The following is an 18,033-nucleotide window of genomic DNA, read 5'->3' as shown; positions in this document are numbered from 1 at the left end:
TAGTTTCGTAGTATGTGCCTAGAGATTTCGAAAAGTAAACGCTATGACATCCCAAAGGCAACTCAGTTACTATTGTCACCAATATAACAAGAAACAATAAAAAGTTTTGGAAATGTACCATACACTTGAAAACTTTTGATATTATTAACATACTGGTTCAAAATTTCTAATGAATTTATTTGAATAGTTTTATGAGGTAAAATACACATAGATTTCCTGCAAGACCCTGATGCTGGGAAAGATTGAGAACAAAAGGATAAGAGGGTGACAAAGGATGAGATGGTTGGATGGCATCACCGACTCAAAGGATGTGAGTCTGAGCAAACTCTGGGACAGAGTGAAGGACAGGGAAGCCAGACGTCCTGCATGGGCTCACAAAGAATCAGACACCACTGAGGGACTGGATAACAATAACCATTGAAGGGATGTTGCCTACAAATACATACATAAGGGCCCATCTTTGGGAACCCTGCCTTCACCTGTAAGGAGCATTAAACTAAAGTACCTTTGTTTAGCTACAGAAACGGAGAAGGCAATGGCACCCCACTCCAGTACTCTTGCCTGGAAAACCCCATGGACGGAGGAGCCTGGTGGACTTCAGTCCATGGGGTCACAAAGAGTCGGACACGACTGAGCGACTTCACTTTCACTTTTCACTTTCATGCATTGGAGAAGGAAATGGCAACCCACTCCAGTATTCTTGCCTGGAGAATCCCAGGGATGGAAGAGCCTGGTGGGCTGCCGTCTATGGGGTCGCACAGAGTTGGGCACGACTGAAATGAGTTAGCAGCAGCAGCAGCTACAGAAAACATCCTGATCAGGACAAGTTAACCACTAAAGGGATGTTGCCTATAAAGCTTAAATTATACATAGTGGCTCATCTCTGGAACCCTGAGTTGTATAATGAGCGTTAAGCTAAAATATCTATTTAGCTTACAGAAAACATCCCAATCAGGGTCACCTGTGAATGGCTGCAGGAAGGAAAAAATTAACACATCACCTTCAGAGTCTGATCAGAACCAGGAAATGTTTGACTTCGACCCTTTTAGTATAAAAGCAGGTTGAATTCTAAGTGAGAGAAGATTGTTCTTTGGGACACTAATCCTCCATCTTCTCAGTCATCTGGCTTTCCTGAATAAAGTTGCTATTCCTTGCTCCAACAACTTGTCTCTTGATTTCTTGGCCTGTCATGCAGCGAGCAGTATAAGCTTGGATTTGACAAAAATGACTTTTCTCTGCTTCTTGGGAGCACTTCCAGCATCACTAGTGGCACTTCCTATGGATCCTGTGGTGTTAAGCAAGGTTTACAGTATTGCACTGAGCACAATTAAAAAGACTCAAGAACCACCAGAGAACACTTTATACTGCCATACGAAATTTACTGGAGAGACATAAACTACTCAAGTGATGATTAGCATCACACAATATTTTATGGATACTTGCACGTCTTGAGCTCACCATAAGAACAACAGGAAGTGGCTACAAAGTTATTACAGTAAGACTTCCCTGGTGGTCCAGTGGTTAAGTGTCTGCCTGCCAATGCAGGAGTCATGTATTCGATCCTTGGTCCCACAACTACTGAAGCCTGTGCTCTAGTGCCTGTGTTCTGCAACAAGAAAAGCTACCACAAAGAGAAACCTGTGCACTGCAACTAGAGACTAGCCTCAGCTCACCACAGCTAGAGAAAGTTGGCAGGCACCAACAAAGACCCAGCACAGCCAAAAAAAATTTATTACAATACTAGAGTACATACTATAGTTAATTTTATGCAATTATGATTTGATACTACATATTTACACTTCTCTCAACTGTGAATGGTGCCATGTATGGTCCATGTGTATATGAGATTTGATAAGTTTTAACTTTTTATAATAGATATATTTCATGGTAGCAAATGACCAAATAGACTAGTATCTACATTTAGTACATTCACAACATAGCTAGCTTTTCCTTAATTTTTTCAGTATTTCTGGGCTACAAGGTTTATCTGCAAGTTTTTTTCAAATTGTTGTAAATCTCTAAAGTTCTTTCCAGTATATTCTTTGGAAAAAATCTGCATACAAGCGGACATGTGCAGTTCAAACCCATGTTGTTTGAGGGTGAATTATACTTTCTATAAGTCTATTGAGATGATCATGCCATTTTTGCTTTCTACTGTATTAATACATTTTATTGCATAAGTTGAATTTGAGCTATTAACCTACCGTACCATCCCTGAAGGGCTTCTTAGGTGGCTCAGTGGTAGAGAATCTGCCTGCCAATGCAGGAGACACAGGAGACGCAGGTTTGATCCCTGGGTTGGGAAAGCCCCCTGGAGGAGGACATGGCAACCCACTCCAGTATTCTTGCCTAAAGAATTTCGTGGACAGAGGAGCCTGGTGGGCAGCAGCATCCCTGAAGTAAATCAAACTTAATTGTGTTGTGGTTAAAGATGCTGGACTGTATTTTTCAGTATTGTTGATTTTTGGATGGTATCCATTTTCACATGGAAAATTGGTTTCTTGATTTTTTTGGCAATATCTTTGGTTTTAGAATCAGAGTAATACTGGTCCTATTGAATGAGTCTGAAGTGTTGTGTTGATTCTACTTGGGGGGAGTGTTTCTGAAAAATCATTAAAACTTTGAAAGTTTTGGGGAATTCTATGCTGAAGCCATTTAGGTCTGGGTTTTCCTTTTGAGTAGTTTTTTTGTTAGTAATTCAACCACGTCACTTGTTACACTTACAATCAGAAAATCCTTTTTATTTTCTGTAGAATGTATTATTTTTTAGAGATTTGTCCATTTCATCTAAGTTATCTAATTTGTTGTGATACTTTTGTTCATTGAATCCCTTTATAATGTTTTTGTATTTTTAGCCACAATGCAAGGCATCTGAGATCCTTGTTCCCTGACCAGGGATCAAAGCCCCTGACCCCTGCAGTGGAAGTACAGAGTCCTAACCACTGGAATTCCCCTAAATTTCTTTATAATCCTTTTTATTGCTGTAAGGTTGGTGAAATAGTCTCTGTGTCTGATTTTAGGAATTCGAGTCTTCTCACTGTCTGTCAGTCTAGCTAAAGGTTTGTCAATTTTATTGATTTTTTTTAAACAACCCACTTTTGATTTTATTGATTTTCTGTATGCTGTTTCTATTCTCTGTTTTCTGCTCTTTTTTATTTCCTTCATGTCCTTGGGAGTGGTGGTGTTGGTTGCCCATCCTTTCAAGTATGATAAGGTACAAGGTAAGATTATTGATTTGAGATCTTTTAGCACGTCTCTGTGGATTTCTTTGACACATGGGGCAGTGTTCTGTAGTCACATGAGGTGTACTTATAGTGTTTCACACGTCTTTTATTTTCATGTCAATATCTTGCCACTTGTGTATATAATATTGAAGTGAGATACTCCAATTACTGTTACTTGTTTTTCCCTTCATTTCTCTTTTGCTTCATTTATTTTGGCAAAGCTTCAATAAGTTATGAGAGAACACAGACCTAGCAAGACAGAAAGACAAGACACTGTTCCAGTCAAGAGACCATACTCTTGATGGCAATGTTTCAAAATCCCTCAGCTTCTCTGGTGACTCTGATGGTAAAGAATCCACCTGCAATGTGGGAGACCTGGGTTCGATCCCTGGGTTGGGAAGATTCCCTGGAGGAGGGCATGCAACACACTCCAGTATTCTTGCCTGGAGAATCCCCATGGCCAAAGGAGCCATGACTGAGCGACTAAGCACACACACACACACATTGCTGTGCACTTTAGAGCCAAGGTACCCCATTAGCACAAATAATCAAGGCACTGTAGGACTTGGATACGGCAGCATGAGAGAAAAAAAAGTTCTTGCAGCCCTGATGATATTTTTGTGGGAAAAGACACATGGTTAGGAAATGGTAAAGCTTTGGCTTATAGATGGAAATGAAGGCTTTGATGGAATGAAAAGCAAAGGAGAAAAAGGAAAGATATAAGCATCTGAATGCAGAGTTCCAAAGAACAGCAAGGAGAGATAAGAAAGCCTTCCTCAGCGATCAGTGCAAAGAAATAGAGGAAAACAACAGAATAGGAAAAACAAGAGATCTCTTTAAGAAAATTAGAGATTCCAAGGGAACATTTCATGCAAAGATGGGCTCGATAAAGGACAGAAACGGTATGGACCTAACAGAAGCAGAAGACATTAAGAAGAGGTGGCAAGAATACACAGAAGAACTGTACAAAAAAGAGCTTCATGACCAAGATAATAACGATAATGTGATCACTGACCTAGAGCCAGACATCTTGGAATGTGAAGTCAAGTGGGCCTTAGAAAGCATCACTATGAAGAAAGCTAGTGGAGGTGATGAAATTCCAGTTGAGCTATTTCAAATCTTGAAAGACGATGCTGTGAAAGTGCTGCACTCAATATGCCAGCAAATCTGGAAAACTCAGCAGTGGCCACAGGACTGGAAAAGGTAAGTCTTCATTCCAATCCCAAAGAAAGGCAATGCCAAAGAATGCTCAAACTACTGCACAATTGCACTTATCTCACACGCTAGTAAAGTCATTCTCAAAATTCTCCAAGCCAGGCTTCAGCAATATGTGAACCATGAACTCCCAGATGTTCAAGCAGGTTTTAGAAAAGGGAGAGGCACCAGAGATCAAATTGCCAACATCTTCTGGATGATGGAGAAAGCAAGAGAGTTCCAGAAAAACATCTATTTCTGCTTGACTATGCCAAAGCCTTTGACTGTGTGGATCATAGCAAACTGTGGAAAATTCTGAAAGAGATGGGAATACCAGACCACCTGACTTGCCTCTTGAGAAACCTGTATGCAGGTCAGGAAGCAACAGTCAGAACTGTACATGGAACAACAGACTGGTTCCAAATAGGAAAAGGAGTACGTCAAGGTTTTATACTGTCACCTTGCTTATTTAAGTTATATGCAGAGTACATCATGAGGAAGGCTGGGCTGGAAGAAGCACAAGCTGGAATCAAGATTCCAGCTGGGAGAAATATCAATAACCTCAAATATGCAGATGACACCACCCTTATGGCAGAAAGTGAAGAGGAACTCAAAAGCCTCTTGATGAAAGTGAAAGAGGAGAGTGAAAAGGTTAGCTTGAAGCTCAACATTCAGAAAACTAAGATCATGGCATCTGGTCCCATCACTTCATGGGAAACAAATGGAAAAACAGTGGAAACAGTTTCAGACTTTATTTTTTGGGGCTCCAAAATCACTGCGGATGCTGATTGCAGCCATGAAATTAAAAGACGCTTACTCCTTGGAAGGAAAGTTATGACCAACCTAGATAGTATATTAAAAAGCAGAGACATTACTTTGCCAACCAAAGTCTGTCTAGTCAAGGCTATGGTTTTTCCAGTGGTTATGTATGGATGTGAGAGTTGGACTGTGAAGAAAGCTGATCGCCGAAGAATTGATGCTTTTGAACTGTGGTGCTGGAGAAGACTCTTGAGAGTCCCTTGGACTGCAAGGAAATTCAACCAGTCTATTCTGAAGGAGATCAGTCCTGGGTGTTCACTGGAAGGACTGATGCTAAAGCTGAAGCTCCAGTACTTTGGCCACCTCATGTGAAGAGTTGACTCACTGGAAAAGATTCTGATGCTGCGAAGGATTGGGGGCTGGAGAAGGCGACGACAGAGAATGAGATGGCTGGATGGCATCACCGACTCTATGGACATGAGTTTGAGTGAACTCCGGGAGTTGGTGATGGACAGGGAGGCCTGGCGTGCTGTGATTCATGTGGTCGCAAATAGTTGGACACGACTGAGTGACTGAACTGAACTGAAAATAATAATGAGATAATAGGGAAACTGGGGTGTATATATATCTTTTCACTGAGGGTAGGTGCGACAGTGAATGGTGATGTCATTATTGATCACGAATTTCTACAATGTAATACATCTTTAATACTTTTTCAGGAACTCCTTGGCTGTGTAAGTAAATGTTTAGTACCAAGTTGTGTCCAACTCTTGCAGTCCCATGGACTGTAGGCCACCAGGCTCCTCTGTCCAATGGATTTGTCAGGCAAGAATACTGGAGTGGATTGCATCTCCTTTTCCTGGAGAACTTCCTGACCCAGGGATTGAATCTGCATCTCCTAATTGGCAGGCAGATTCTTTACCACTGAGCCACCTGGGAAGCTGTGTCAGTAAATAGGCTGCATCAATATAGAAATTCTGCATTCTTGTAATTAACAGTAAAGATTCCCTGTAAAGAGAAAGATACAGACATGGTTCCTCTTCATTTTTGCAATTGTTAAACATTTTGTATATAGAATGTGTGCTCATGAGTTTGACATTGTTGGACATTGGCTCTTGGAACTTCCTAGTGGTTTGGGCCATGTTGTTTGTGGTGGTTTATTTTTAAGCACCTCATTTGAGGGGATTTTAATTTACCTTTAACTTTTAAAATTGTTACAATATTTGGTGCTTTCATTTTGCTGCTTAACACACCAATTAACAATGTTTACCTTATTAAAGCATGGATTTCCTCCTATTTAGGGAAATACATTCATCTGTACTGTTCAAACCCATCCTGAGTTTATTCTACAAGTAGAGTGACGACTTGGAGAAGGAAATGGCAACCCACTCCAGTATTCTTGCTTGGAGAATCCCAGGGACAGGGGAGCCTGGTGGGCTGCCATCTGTGGGGTTGCACAGAGTCGGACACGACTGAAACGACTTAGCAGCAGCAGCAGCAGCAGCAGCAGAGTGATGACTACTCAAGTTTGTTGTGATTTCTCAGTGGAAACATAAAAAAAAAAAAAATAGGGGATGTTTAGAGGCAATCATACAAGGAATAATTGAGGTGAGCTGTAGAGAGAGGGTATTACTTTGGGTAATATCCTAATTTATTATAAAAGGAGAAATGAGAACTTTTGTGTCTTTTTATTGCAGGAGTGGTTGGAAGTCTTGTGCATCAGTGATTCATTGGCCTGTTTTAACATTCGAGGTTTCATTTCCATATGCTTAGACTTCCAGCATCTGTTGTGTAAGAGTAGGAGACAAAAGTAATAGCTGTGAGTTTTTATGAAGTTTTATAAATATATATAAAGCTTTTATACTTATTTATAGATAGGTAGATAAGAAGAAAGAAAATAACACAAATGCCTTTGTATGCTGCTGCCGCTGCCAAGTCACTTCAGTCGTGTCCGACTCTGTGTGACCCCATAGACGGAAGCCCACCAGGTACCCCCATCCCTGGCACTCTCCAGGCAAGAACACTGGAGTGGGTTGCCATTTCCTTCTCGTATGTGTGAAAGTGAAAAGTGAAAGTGAAATCGCTCAGTTGTGTCCGACCCTTAGCGACTGCTGCTAAGTCACTTCAGTCGTGTTCGACTCTGTGTGACCCCATAGACGGAAGCCCACCAGGCTCCCTCATCCCTGGGATTCTCCAGGCAAGAACACTGGAGTGGGTTGCCATTTCCTTCTCCAATGTGTGAAAGTGAAAAGTGAAAGTGAAGTCGCTCAGTCGTGTCTGACCCTTAGCGACTAGGAGAATATTAAACTCTCCTGAACTTCAAGTGTTCAACATTTTTCCCCACCACTCTGAGATTCTTTCCAGGAAGAACTGAAGCACTGGGGAAGAAGGACATGGGCCACAACAGGCCTTTTTGCAACCCTGTCTGAACACCCACTAGGGCTGCACTTCTCCTCATTTCATCACATAACTAGGAGTGAAGTGAGAGGGCTCCCAGGTCTGTCTTTGAGTCTTAGCTTCCTCGAACAGATCTTTGGACATACTGTGGTTCTGAAACCTAAAGGTGTATCTCAAGTGGAATTTGCTGGGGACATCCTCATTCAAGTGCATCACCATCAGTTCCCTCCATGGACACCCACAAACCATTTCCAAGTCATTGTTTACCAAATTAGGCCTACTTAGGCCTGCTTACTTCGAAATAGCTTTAGAAACCAATGCATATTCCATGCTGAAAAATTGATCTGAGGTAACACCAGGGGCAGAGAGTGACAGAAACACTCATCAGAACCCGTGTCATGGGCATATCCCATTGACCACAGTGACCATAGGCACTGCATATTTATCAGATCCACTTGCTTACTTATTAATGCAACACTTCGAAAGGGGACACAAATACCTCTAGTATTTTTTTCTTTTTTTTAAAAAAAGTTTTATTTAAATATTTATTTACTGCATCAGGTCTTAGTTGCAGCATGTACATATCTCAGAAAATGGATGTCAAACAGTCAGTGGTGGTTTTGAGGATACTTGACTGGAAGGAAAAAATGTAGAAAATGGGCTGGAAGATAGTATACCTGAAGCTCCTATGCATTCGGCTCTCTTTAAATATGGTGACTGTGAAATCTGACTAATACCTTCCTTATTTCTGCCTTCCAAATCTCTGGGAAGTCACACTATTGGTGGACTCTAACAGGGAACCATAAAGAAGATGAGTTCTGGAAAATCTAATTCTTAACATTACCTACAGAGAGGCTAGCTCTAGCTTTAGATTTTGTTGCCCTACCATAAGCCTCTCTTCTTTTTTATTTATTTACTTGGCTGCATTCGGTCTTAGTTGGAGCATAGGGGATCTTCATTGCATTATGTGGGATCTTTCATTGAGGCACACAGGCTCAGCTGCTCCACGGCATGTGGGTTCTTAGTTCCCTGAGCAGGGATCAAACCCAGGTCTCCTGCATTGCAAGGAAGATTCTTAACCACTGGACCACCAGGGAAGTTCCTAGGCCACTCTTCTTAATTCCAAGTCTATTCACCAAATTATAATCAGGAGGAAAGATACAAAGCAAGATATAAATATGAAAATAATTATTCACATAGAAACTATATTCACTTATAAGTGAGGCATACACAAATATTTATTGAACAGTTTATTAGTATAGAAAATGTTAAAAGGCTCTTGTACTCTTCACTCCAACAAAAGAGCTTGGTAAGAAAGATAAATAGATATACTGGACTAGAGATATCCGAGAACTGCCACAAGGCTGTTAGGAAAATCCAAATACCAAATTGTCATTTCTCAGTGGCTCCTTAACACAGAGCAAATCAAACATCATAAAACAATTTTAACCTAATTGCATTATTAGAAATTTACTTTGATTCACCTATGATCCAACTGGCTTCAAAAAGAAAAGAGAAAATATAACTGATTTAAAGAAAAAGCTCTATTAATTTTATGTACCACTGTGGAAACAAGACTTACAGAGTCATCTCCCCTCATATTCATTTCTGAGAGTAATAACTAGAAATTCAAACTGTCCAATAGTGCACTTTAAGAAAGAGGATTGATAAACACAATATATTTCCAACTTTAATAACAACTTTTTCCTGTTTTCTGAAAGATTACACATAGATTAATTTTCATCAAGCTTTCTCATATTACTTATATTTCTTTCCAATGTGAGTTTTCACATGTAAAGATGTGGGCTCACTGAAACCTTTCCAAAACTGTTTAACTCAGGAGTTTTTGTCCAGTGAGTCCTTTCATTCTTTTGCAATTGGAATGACAGAAAGTTTTCTGACATTTTTTTACATTATATAGTAACTCTGCAGTGTGCACTCTCTTTAAATGGTTTGTGACAAATGAAGGCTTTACCATACTCCCTCCACTCTGATCTTTTTCAAGTCATCAAAAATAAATAAAAACCTCCAGTAACATCTGAAGGCTTTTCCATATCCCTTACAGTCACAGGGTTTCTCTTCAGGATGAATTCTTTCATGCATTTCTAAGGAGGTATAATTTTTGCAGGACTTCCTACATTGTTTACAACGTTTCTCTTCTATGGGAATCCTTTCATGTGTTTGCAAACTTTGAAACTATCTTAAGGTTTTCCCACCTTGTTTACACTGATAGGCTTTCTCTCCAGTGTGGCTTCTTTAACATTTTCAAAGTGAAGTTGGTTGACTAAAGGCTTCTCTATATTCCTTATTTATAAAATTTCTTCTCAGTGTGAACTCGTTTGTGCTTTTGGAAGGAAGTGTAATATCTGAAAGCTCTACTGCATTGTGAGCATTCATAGGGTTTCTCTCCCGTGTGCAATCTCATGTGTATTCTCAAGGTGTGGTGATGGGAGAGGGCTTTCCCACATTCCTTGCATTTGTAGGGTTTCTCTCCAGTATGAGTTCTTCTGTGTGACTGGAAGAACTGTGGTAATTGAAAGCCTTACCACATTGTTCACATTTATAGGGTTTCTCTCCAGTGTGAATCCTTTGATGTATTTGAAAGGAACTAGGAGAAATGAAGGCTCTCTCACATTCCTGACATTTATAAGGTCCATCACCAGTGTGAGTGATCACGTGTGTTCGAAGGTTTGAGAGACTTCTGAAGGTTCTCCCACACTCCTTGTATTCATAAGGCTTTGCCCCAGTATGAATTCTTTCATGTTCCCAAAAAGAACTAGGATAACTGAAGGCTTTACCACACTGGTTACATTCATAGGGTTTCTCACCTGTGTGAATCCTTTGATGTGTTCTAAAAGTATGATAATATCTAAAGAATTTTTCACATTGCTTACACTGATAGGGTTTCTTTTCACTGTGGGTTGTTTCATGTGTTTGCAATGAAGAGGAACAATTAAAAGCTTTCTCACATTCCTTACATGTATACGAAGCATTTCCAGTGTATGTTATACCATGTGTCTTTGAAACCCTGTGCTCCACATGAAGGCCTCCCCACATTCCTTACATTCATAGGGTTTTTCTCCTGTGTGGACTCTTTCATGTGCTTGAAAGGATGCTTGGGAATGGAATGCTTTCCCACATTCCTCACATTTATATTTTTTCTCTCGATTGTGATTTTTCTCACGGGTCTCCAAAAATTGGAGATAGCCAAAGGCTTTACCACATTCCTTACATCTATATGGCTTCTCTCCATATTTCTGATACTCAGGTGGTTTATGTTCAGTGTGATAACTCATGTCTTTTAAGGGATGAATGACATGTAAACACTTTTCCACATACACTGCATTCACGTGGTTCCATTCTATTAGTTTTCTTGTTCAGATTGAGGTTTGGAGTAATACTGAAGTTTTCTCCACACTGACTACCCTCTTTGCTTTCACAGAGTCTTTCTACTACATGACTTCTGTGGAAAAAAAACCAAACAAACAAGGAGTACATTATTAATGAGTTCTTTATTAACAATTTTATATTTAGGAGGACATTTGAAGTACATTTTTATCACTTATAGCAATAGTGTAGGTTTTATGCCTTGTCTCAATGGTTTCAAGTTTAATATAAGAAATGCTCTTGGAATCATCAAAACAGTGACAACTCACATAGAGAATTTATTTAAGGTGTTGAACTATTTTGCAAACACTGAACATCTATGTCACATGAGTAATTTTGGTGAAAATTTTCCAAGAATAACTAAATTTGGAGCACTAGTTTTTTCCTCCTTTTAAAATTGCATAACATAACAGAATACTCACATGAACTACTATATTATACTGCGGGTATGACTTACCTTAATTTTCTCCCCTGATTTTTGTACTAATCTTCAATGTCATGATCTTCCCATTTTTCTCCTAAATTGCAGATCAAGGAAAATGATTCCAAAATATTATTAGTTATAGAAAAATGACTAGATTCTATATCCATTGTTGGCTGTGACCTTGCCTAGTTTTATTTAGCAACAACCTGCATTTCCACATTTAATATCTTGGAACAATAAGCAAGAAACACTTGTTGTTACTAATTAACAAAGTAAAGGCAAGTTGTCATCCTCACCTATTGAGACCATGTTCCTCAAGGTTTCCCGCATCACATCTCTATAGAGTTTCTTCTGTGAAGGATCCAGGAAAGCCCACTCTTCCAGGGTGAAGTTCACAGCCACATCCTCAAAGGCCACTGAGTCCTGAAGCATCCCAAATGTCTGTATAGAAGGATGTGTGAGACTAACAGCCCTGGACATCTATACACCATTTATATGAAGACTCATTTTATGTATGAGTCTGTCACCTGTCTGACTTGATTATGAGAAACTCACTCTCTGTCCACACTTACTTCCTTATAAATTTAACAGTGTCATGAAAACATGCAAATTAATTATACAGTTTATTGTGATCTCATCAGATATTATTTCTGTCTCATCACAGGGTCTACGCATGTTGGGAAATGACAGAAATGCTACACACATGAAACAAATATTATCATTTTAAGATCATGGATTCCTTGTGAGGAAAACTCTTCCCTATCCCTTACTACCCACTATTTACAGCACTCCCATGAGGCAGAGGGTGAAATTTGCATATGATTTTACTAAGTAAAAACACAGAAGAACTATAAGATTTTACTTCTATCCCTATCACCAAACATGAGTGTCCAGGACAAGTAGAAATCCAGCTTTTAATAAGATCCAACTAGCTATTTAGTCCTTAAGTTCCAGGTTTTTAGAAATAGTACAGTGATGTAGCTGGTGGAATGAAAATATCCTGACTACCAGGATGTATTGCTTTTAACTTGTGTAATATTTACCACAGGCTCAGTTCTCCCTTTTTCTCTCTGATTTTATCTCAAAACTTATTTGGTATTTAGAGCTCAGATATCAGGAAGAAGATGTCACAACTTAGACCACAAATTCCCTATACTCATGCACCTTGGGGCTGCTCAGAGGCACACAAAGTCACACAAAGTGGAATAATATGCCAGAAGCACTCTTTATGGCAGAACCAGAACACTGTGCCCTGTGCTTTGCTGACCTTGGGTAACAGGTTAAGAGCTGCAGATTGCAAGTGTGTTCATTGAAAATCACAATGGATTCATGGTAATTTGACCTTAAAATATAATGAAGGATTCAGCAGTGCTGTCCTCCAAACAACCTTAAAATCTCTGTTTTCAAACTGCAGGAAGAAGTGGTTTCAAAACCAACCATTCTAGAGGCTGTTCTCCCAAGTTCTCTAATTCCCAAACACTCCTATCTGGTCTACAGAAGTACGATGGCTTGACCACTGAACATACGAATCCCTTCGCTGATGACAGCACACAGTGCCAATAGCGTATGAAAGGGTTTACTTCCCATAATTGAGGTGTCTGGGGAAAGTAAGGCCTACTTCTCCAGCAGTCGGGAAATGCCTTAAGAGAGAAAGGAGCCTGGACTTTTTTTAAAAATTAGGGGTGGTTTTGGCTTCACACACAAGAACAGGATCTTACGAGGGCTTAACGTCTTGTTACTGCCAATAGAAAGGAGCACCAAGGCACTCATCATTATGTGGAGGTATGGGTCAAAGAGAAATGAGGGGAAGGGCCCTGCATACATTCCCTTCTCTCTGAGGAATCTGGATTTTTTCTCTGGTTAAACCTATGGGGAAAAAAAGAGAAATGGGTGGGGGAAATGAGACTTTAAAGTTAATAGCAGTCAACCATCAAAAACAGGAGTCAGAGAACTCTGATTTTGGGTCTGCTATTTAAGGAACTTGGGGGACTTCCCTGGTGGTCCAGTGGTTAGGAATTCACCTTGCAGTGCAGGGATGCAGATTGGATCACTGGTCAGTGTCTAAGATTCCACATGTCTTGGAGCAACTAAGCCTGTGTGCCACAACTACTGAGCCCAGGTGCCATAAGCAGAGAGAGTCCAAGCACTGCAACAAAAGATCCTGCACAACACAACAAAGATTCTTTGTGCCATGACTAAGATCTGAAGTAACCTAAACAAATAAATAAACATTTTAAAGAACTTGGATGCCATTCCCAACTTCATAGAAAAAATTTGAAATCAATAACTCTTCTTAGATCCATCAGAGCACTGATGTCACAGGAAAAACACTGTTTTCAAAATTGAGAAAGAGAAAATAAAGATACAAGGCCTGGGGACTTCCTTGGTGATCCAGTGGTTGGGAATCCACTTTGCAATGCAGGGGTTCAAGAGCTGGATCCCTGGTCGGGAACTAGGATCCTATATGCTCAGGGCAGTTAAGCCATGCACAGCAGCTGGAGGGCCCACTTGCCACAACTACTGAAGCCTGCCCACTTATATAGCCTGAGGGCCACAATTAGCCTGTGTGCCACACCTGGAGAATTTGTGTGTCGAAGCAATGGATCCCAACTAAGACCCAATGGAGCCAAAATCAAACAAATATTTTAAAAAATTAATTGATGGCAAACCACAAATGCAGGAAGCTCAGAAAACACTTTATAAAGAGTCCAGCTGCCAGTATAGAAGACACCAGTTCGATCCCTGATCTGGGAAGATCCCACATGCCTTGTAGCAACTAAGCCCATGCACCACAACTATTGAACCTATGATCCAGAGCTCAAGAACTACAACTACTGAGCTCACAAGCCACAACTACTAAAGTCTGGGCACTCTGGAGTCTGTGCTCCATGACAAAAGAAACCCCCACCCCCCTTTGCCACAACTTGAAAAGGCCAGCACAGCAACAAAGACCCAGCACAGCCAAAAATAAATAAATAAAAATAAAATTATAAAAAAATGCACACCCAAGTATTTCATATTGAAACTGAAGAAAGAATATATTGAAAAGATGTAGAAGAAACACCTTAGTTTACACAGATTTTTAAAAATTTACTTTAAGTATAGTCGATTTACAATGTTGTGTTAATTTCTGCTGTATATCAAAGTGAATCAGTTATACATATACATTCCTTTGCATATTCCTTTCCATTATGGTTGATTGGAAAGTGGAAAGCAAAAGTTGCTCAGTTGTGTCTGACTCTTTGCAACCCTATGGACTATACAGTCCATGGAATTCTCTAGGCCAGAATACTGGAGTGGGTAGCCTTTCTCTTCTCCAGGGGATCTTCCCAACCCAGGGACCAAACCCAGATCTCCCACATGGCAGGCGGATTCTTTACCAGCTGAGCCACAATGGCTGATTACAGGATACTGAATACAGTTTGTTGTGCTATAGCGTAGGATCTTGCTGTTTGCCCATTCTATATGTAATAGTTAGCATCTGTTAGAAATAGAGGAAAACAACAGAACAGGAAAAACAAGAGATCTTTTCAAGAAAATTAGAGATATCAAGGGAACATTTCATGCAAAGATGGGCTCGATAAAGGACAGAAATGGTATGGACCTAACAGAAGCAGAAGATATTAAGAAGAGGTGGCAAGAAGACACAGAAGAACTGTACAAAAAAGAGCTTCATGACCCAGATAATCACGATGGTGTGATCACTCAACTGGAGCCAGACATCTTGGATTGTGAAGTCAAGTAGGCCTTAGAGAGCATCTCTATGAACAAAGTTAATGGAGGTGATGGAATTTCAGTTGAGCTATTTCAAATCCTGAAAGATGATGCTGTGAAAGTGCTGCACTCAATATGCAAGCAAATTTGGAAAACTCAGCAGTGGTCACAGGACTGGAAAAGGTCAGCTTTCACTCCAAACCCAAAGAAAGGGAATGCCAAAGAATGCTCAAACTACCGCACAATTGCACTCATCTCACACGCTAGTAAAGTCATGCTCAAAATTCTCCAAGACAGGCTTCAACAATATGTGAACCGTGAACTTCCAGATATTCAAGCAGGTTTTAGAAAAGGCAGAGGCACCAGAGATCAAATTGCCAACATCCGCTGGATCATGGAGAAAGCAAGAGAGTTCCAGAAAAACATCTATTTCTGCTTCATTGACTATGCCAAAGTCTTTGACTGTGTGGATCACAATAAATTGTGGAAAATTCTGAAAGAGATGGGAATACCAGACCACCTGACCTGCCTCTTGAGAAACCTGTATGCAGGTCAGGAAGCAACAGTTAGAACTGGACATGGAACAATGGACTGGTTCCAAATAGGAAAAGGACTACATCAAGGTTGTATATTGTCACCCTGCTTATTTAACTTGTATGCAGAGTACATCATGAGGAACGCTGGGCTGGAAGAAGCACAAGCTGGAATCAAGATTGCTGGGAGAAATATCAATAACCTCAGATATGCAGATGACACCACCCTTATGGCAGAAAGTGAAGAGGAACTCAAAAGCCTCTTGATGAAAGTGAAAGAGGAGAGTGAAAAGGTTAGCTTGAAGCTCAACATTCAGAAAACAAAGATCATGGCATCTAGTCCCATCACTTCATGGGAAATAGATGGGGAAACAGTGGAAACAGTGTCAGACTTTATTTTTTGGGGTTCCAAAATCACTGCAGATGCTGATTGCAGCCATGAAATTAAAAGACGCTTACTCCTTGGAATGAAAGTTATGATCAACCTCCGTTCCGTTCCGTCGCTCAGTCGTGTCCGACTCTTTGTGACCCCGTGGACTGTAGCCTACCAGCCTAGATAGCATATTAAAAAGCAGAGACATTACTTTGCCAACAAAGGTCCGTCTAGTCAAGGCTATGGTTTTTCCTGTGGTCATGTATTGATGTGAGAGTTGGACTGTGAAGAAAGCTGATCGCCGAAGAATTGATGCTTTTGAACTGTGGTGCTGGAGAAGACTCTTGAGAGTCCCTTGGAATGCAAGGAGATCCAACCAGTCCATTCTAAAGGGGATCAATCCTGGGTGTTCACTGGAAAGACTGATGCTAAAGCTGAAACTCCAATACTTTGGCCACCTCATGCGACGAGTTGACTCACTGGAAGAGGCTCTGATGCTGGGAGTGATTGGGGGTAGGAGGAGACGGGGACGACAGAGAATGAGATGGCTGGATGGCATCGCCGACTCGATGGACATGAGTTTGAGTGAACTCCGGGAGTTGGTGATGGACAGGGAGGCCTGGCGTGCTGTGATTCATGGGGTCGCAAAGAGTCGAACACGACTGAGCGACTGAACTGAACTGAACTGAATCCCTAACTCCCAGTTCATCTGTCTCAACTCTCTTCCTCTTGGCAATCACAAGTCTGTTCTCTGTATCCATGAGTGTTTCTGTTTCATAGATAAGTTCATTTGTGTTATATTTTAGATTCCACATATAAGTGACATCATATGATATTTGTCTTTTTCTTTCTGATTTACTTTACTTAGTATGATAATCTCTAGGTCCATCCATGTTGCTGCAAATGGCATTATTTATTCTTTCTTTATGACTGAATAGTATTGCACTGTGTGTGTGTATACATTTGTGTATACACAAATGTGTATATATACACAATGTCTATTCATCTGTATATGGACATTTAAGTTGTTTCCATGTCTTGGCTATTGTGAGTAGTATTGCTATGAACATAGGGGTTCATGTGTCTTTTCTATTTATAGTTTTGTTTGGTTATATGCTCAGGATTTGGATTGGTTGCTCATATAGCAACTCTATTGCTAGTGTTTTTGAGGAACCTCCATAGTGTTTTCCATAGAGGCCGCACCAATTTACATTCTTAGTAACAGTGCAAGAGGGTTCCTAGTTCTCCACATTCTCTCCAGCACTTTTTATTTATAGTCTTTTTAATGATGGTCATTCTAACTGGTATGAGGTGGTACCTAACTGCAGTTTTGATTTGCACAGAGAAAAAAAGATTTGAATTAAATCAGACATGTTTTCAGAAACCATGCAAGGAAGAAGAGAGTGGACTGAAATGCTATACAGGCATACTTCATTTTGTTGTGTTGCACTGTAGTTTGTGGAAACCCTACATTGCCAGATGATAGTTAACATTTTTTAGCAATCAAGTTTTTAAATTGAGCTATATAAATTGCTTTTTAGACATAATGCTACTACATAGTTAATAAGCTATGATATAGTACAAATATAACTTTTATATGCACTGGGAAACCAAATGATAAGTGTGACTTACTTTATTGCAGTGGTCCTGAACAGAATCCCCAATTTGAGGTCTCCTTGTATTTCAAGTTTTGAAAGAAAAAACACTCTTCTAGTTTTCAAATCCCAAAGGTAATCCTCTGAAAATATTAATTTAATAAAATTATAAACAGCCAGTCAAGACAATGAAGAAGGAAAACAGAAATTACTAACATCAGAAATAAAAGAAAGGAGAAATAAGCATGGAAAAGGATTTGACAGCAACCAACATCCATTTATGATAACAAACAATGCTCACTATTTGCTCAGCAAGATTAACAAATGTACCACAGTCATATAAGAAATAAAAAACAATATAGTGCAAACTGTGGATGCAGAGAGAGGGATTATGTATATTTTCTGATACATTTCTCTATATTTCCTAATCAAT

At 39.9% G+C, this 18,033-nt stretch overlaps 1 pseudogene across 1 annotated transcript; it reads right to left on the bottom strand.

Moving 5' to 3' along the window:
- Positions 1-8,241: 8,241 nt before the first annotated feature.
- LOC129558300 (uncharacterized) lies at positions 8,242-17,557 on the bottom strand (annotated as a pseudogene). Its single transcript, XR_016038136.1, has 4 exons — positions 11,682-17,557; positions 11,419-11,479; positions 9,954-11,037; positions 8,242-9,770 (listed from the first exon to the last, which is right to left on the bottom strand). The product of XR_016038136.1 is annotated as an uncharacterized LOC129558300 (transcript).
- Positions 17,558-18,033: the final 476 nt, after the last annotated feature.

The sequence above is a fragment of the Moschus berezovskii genome, chromosome 8 (assembly GCF_049115385.1).
Source record: "Moschus berezovskii isolate FMDL1 chromosome 8, NW_MosBer_1.0, whole genome shotgun sequence".
Classification (NCBI taxonomy): Eukaryota; Metazoa; Chordata; class Mammalia; order Artiodactyla; family Moschidae; genus Moschus; species Moschus berezovskii.
This window is presented reverse-complemented; position numbering and strand designations above follow the sequence as displayed.